Below are 5,136 nucleotides of genomic sequence, written 5' to 3'. Positions count from 1 at the left end.
TTTTCATGTATCCACATTTTTTACCTATGAGCCCCTTTCACTCGCAGCAGTACAGCAAAACGATGCCAACGATCTTTCAAGTAACGACGTGCACAAAGAGTGGCGCTGCTTACGAAACAAATCTAAAATTAAAATTTGAATGACGCGCGAAAAATTGTCTATGGTGATATTGCGGTGGAGTTTAAGAGCAGACGACATAAGATCGATATCGATGGCAACACCAACAATAACGACTACAATAATTTATTGCTACCCGGCTGTAACGATTGCAGCTGCAGCGGCCGTGATAATTCAGCGTTCTTATAACAGATGATGACACGGTGACAAACATTTGTATAATGTATCTTCAAGTGTTGTCGTTCGCTGACATTGTGAGCTGTTTTTGCATAGCGTATGTTTGTCGCCACCCTTGTGCATTGGTCCATACATCGTTGTCATATTGCAAACTACGGCAACCATCAAAGACGATTTGCTGGTAGCTAGTTAACTGTTGGAGTAAGCCAACTCATACTAGAGGTCTCTTTACCATGAATATAGTTCATTTGACACAACGGCCGACCGCCTAAAAGAGGATATCCAGCAACTATAATAGATGCTAAGGTAATAACTTTTGTTGTGCTTGTTGTTATTGTGGTTATTTTCCGTTCAACTGTTTTTTGCAGATTATCTGTAACTCCCTCGTGCGTTTCTGCTCCGTAGAATATATTCTAGAATAAATATATATAAAAGATAAGTGGACACGTTTGTCGATTTCTTCTGCACCCGTAAACCCTGTGTGATGGATGGTATGAGACGGAATAATGAATCAAATGTAGGTAAAGAAGACCAAGCGTGGCATGACAGACGACGCGGGTCGTTGTCCGAGACACTGATGGGTTTATTGTGAAAAATGCATTGCTTCAAATTTAATCAATAGGAGCAATTTATACAAAACACCGGACTCTGACAGATGAAACAAAAAGCGCTGGCAAGCAATTTGTGAATTAACATTTATGCTAAATAAGTAACAATAGGCCCTACTATAAACGCAATATAAAAATCAGCCTTTAAAGATATGAAAATATTTCAAATAAATACTTTAAACTATTTTAGAATGAAAATTATAATCTGCTGGGTACGGATATCGTGTGGTTTCTTGCCTTGTCTTTTTGAGTATTGGGTCCCCGAACAGTTGGACAAAAAATGTTTAATTCTTTTGGACAAGCCTAATAAAGTTTTAGCTGTAGACCTGTATTCTATGTGATTAGCTAAAATAAATGCTTCGTTTTTGATTTTCTAATAGACATTTACTTAAGGATACAGTTTTTCAAAGCAAACAGTAATAAATTACGAATTGGACACGATCTAATTATGATCTTTCGATATTCAAGGCTCCTCTAATCTAATTAAACGATTAGAAATCGAAAAGTCTCGCTATTGTTTTGCTCGTTTGTCTTAGATCTTGCTAATACCGTATCTTTCATCTTACACAAACAACAAAAAATTGTACTTAGCCGGCTTCTTTTTTCGAGGATCGAATAGCAAACCTTATGCTTAGACTACTAACGTTTCTCTCATTCAGATTATAATATCAGAGACATAGTAATCTAATCTTTGCCTTTTCAGCCTATATTTGTCTGCGATTCTCTGTATCTTTTTTAATTAAATGTGTTTTTTTTTACTTATATTAGGATCTTTATAAGTTTATCTTATAAAGATCTAACCTGTTCCTTATTCGGCCCATTCGGGAGACTTAAAAGAATTAACAATGATCTTCAAGCACGGGGAATAGCAGCTGATAGCCAAAGCGACGAACAGATAGCAGTTCGATACATCTAATTGGGTACATTGTTTTAGATGTTTATACGTGGATGCTTAAACTACTCGATGAAATCACGCCTGTGAATAGTCATAACAATGGTACTATAAACCTGTTAGTTGAAATCGAGGGCACTTAGAAGAGCGTAACGGGAAAAATTCACCCGTCACCAATTTATAGACCATTGTTGTTTCTTCTACGGCATCGAAAACTCTGAAGGACTCTTGTAACCTTACGATTCCTGATATGACCTTACTCGTTTCGAATATCTCCGATATTCTTCGTGTAAGGTGTATGCGTGTGTGTATATATATATATATATATGACTATAAATGTATGACGAATGAATCGGCAAAAGACAAGATCGGGCGTTCGAAATTGTACATTTTTAATGCCTTCGATCGACCTTCGTTCCGCTGAAGTCTGGAAGTATAACGAACAAATAGGAGCTTTAGCATTGCACTAACAATAAATTCGAGCGAACAGATCACAACTGCTAAAAGTTGTATTTGTCATTGATGACGAAGTAATCGATTCGTCTTAAAATGGAAAATGTTAGTAGGTTGACTATCTATGATGGCTAACAAATACGAAAAAATACATTTTGTTTTGAGAGACAATGCAGATATTGTCGTGAGCAAAAAAAAAAAGGAAAAATCCTGTACAAGATGTATTTAAGTTATATCTATTTAAGGAAAATGATTTACAATGATTGGTTAGTGGGTTTCAAACCCAAGGAAGGCTGACACAACTGTGGGTCCATTCATAATCTATTATAAGCAAAACTTCTTATAAAGTAAATTACGCATAACCGTAGAACACGAGGAAATGTTAGGCATGCTTCAAGCGTGACCTAAAAGTTTAAGAACGCGTCGCTTTAGAGTAAAATAAGGACTTATTCACCAATACTTTAGTAACCAGTGTTGGATACTTACGAACATACCAAATGTAAGTATGGCCTGCTGTACCTGCGAAGTCACATAGATGATTTTCTCTCATCCATCATGTAACCATGTATAGGCCAAGAGGGGTTCACATGGCCCACCTAAAAAATACAAAATGATTGACGGAAGGCTCTCGTTCCAGCCAGTAAGACGACTGATGCCTGAATCCAAGAGATTTACACTATTAACGATTCGTTGCATTCGTCCATAATCAAACACTCAGATAAATAGGCGCACAGTAAACATCAAACAAATATTATCAATGTTTGCTTCTTGTGTTCCTCCACGTTATTAGCAAGGTATTAAAGCGCACCTACAGAAGATGTAGCGATCGCAAAGATCCGCTCGCGACGACGACCGATGTTTTGGCGCCCTCGTTTACAAAAGAAACAAAGTGATAATTCGGTTTATTAAAAACGTTCGATTTTTCAGAATTAGTCCACAATTTATTCAATACGGAATTCTTTTTCGTTCGATGAGAATTATTGAAAGTATGAATATTGTGTCCTTTCATTTTCTTATTCGTCTCCATCGATTTTTAAAGCAATTTATATTGCTTTGTTCTTTTCTAGTGGTTAAGTAGCTGCGTTTCTGTTCTGAGCTGAGCACATAGCGTGTTGCGCATGGAGTCACGCGAAAAAAACTGCTAAAACAACCGAATTCAATTGGCGTTTAATCGTCGATGCCACCAACGGCGGTCCAGATCTAACGGTGATATCTAGGAGTTCTAGAAAATATTGCAATTCAGGAGGGGGCAACTTTACTGTCGACCTCCTTGCTCAGTTTTTCGAATATCTACTACCCTATTTATTTGTACGATTACAGTTACAACACATATGCGCGCAGTTCTAATATATTCGGATTATCCAGGCGGAAGAAGAAAATTTAGGTGAACATTTGCCAGCGGTAGAAAAGTTCATTTCTACATCGTTTCAATATACGTTACTGTCGGGACTACGTACGCTAAGGAAAATGCGAGATAATGATACAAATGAGATATCGAGGAGATTTGTGTGCTATAGACCGCGGCAACGTCGAACGTAAACACTTCTGACTCGTTTAAACTCTGAGAAAAAATCGACTACTAGTATATACACTGTTTGAAGTTCGTGTGGATAATTTTTAGAGACGCCGTCTAATTCTTACGTACTACAATACTGTCATTTTCGAAGTATGTTTCGGTTGCTCATTGTGATGGATCTGCTACTTAAGTTACACATAAAAGTACGATGGTAGTTCCAATTAATCTGAGACGACAAATTTGATCATAATTGCCCTGCCAGCAATCAAAACAGGCCTGAAATGCCTTTGACTGCAATTTACATTGTGGCACCGCTCCGCTCCCTTTCTCCATATTTTTTTTGCATGTAGAGAAAACAAATAATAATTTTGAAACCTTTATCATATTCGTAATTTAGATGATTACTATTATCACTTTTACAAGACACAAAGCATTCAGATCACAGACTCAGTGTCTACGTTCGGTTCAGTCTTGATTTATGGTTTGGGGCTTTTGCGAGATTCCTTTGCCAGTGCCCCGTACCTAGCTAACGGTAAATAACAGCCAGTAATACGCCTCTTTATTATCATCATTATCGACACCCTTTGTGGGGGTTTCACAGCTTTACGGTTCGTTCCATTTCAGCTGAACTGCAGCCGCCATCACTACCGCCATCGTAGCTACTTTAATCGAAAACAACAGATAAAAAAAACATGGCACAAAGTTCCTCTTCTGCCATTTGTCAGTAGCTGCTTTTCCTGTGTCATCGGATTTGTGGTGCAAGTGGAGCCAGCGTCGTGATGGCTTTCAATGATACTACTATTCCTAGCAACACTACGATCTTTATTATTATACAATTGCTTCTTCTGTTGCCATTGATACTTCGTTGCATTTCTGTCGTTATTTGCGGTTTTTTGGCCGCTGCTGTTGCGTGAAAGGATGCAAAAGGTCTTCCTTATCAATGAATATTAAGCTACGTCGATTCGCTCGATCTTTGCTTCTGTCTCCACTTCCTGTAATAACGAGCTGATTACGATCTTGCACTCGAGAAGAACGAGACAGCAGATTTAATAACATTGCCGGCTATTACAGTAGGTGTAAGGAAGGCGACCGGGACTTAGAGCTCGATCATTTGCCGGATGAAGGAGGTTCCGTCAATTTTTCCGTTGATCTATATATACATATACTTGATATAGCACGTGAGGTCTGTTACAGTAAAGCCCCCCAACGACCTAATTACTACATTAACTCAATTTAAAATAAGTCATTAAAGTTATCAGTAAGGATTTAGCTTTCTTAATAACACTCTGGGTTAGAAGGCTCTCCAGGAGGATTTCGTGTCCTTTCTACCTCGTCATCTTTGCAGATGTAAAGTGGACATGGTATTGAATGAT

Source organism: Varroa jacobsoni, unplaced genomic scaffold (genome assembly GCF_002532875.2).
Source record: "Varroa jacobsoni isolate VJ856 unplaced genomic scaffold, vjacob_1.0 scaffold_251, whole genome shotgun sequence".
In the NCBI taxonomy this organism is placed as follows: Eukaryota; Metazoa; Arthropoda; class Arachnida; order Mesostigmata; family Varroidae; genus Varroa; species Varroa jacobsoni.
This window is presented reverse-complemented; position numbering follows the sequence as displayed.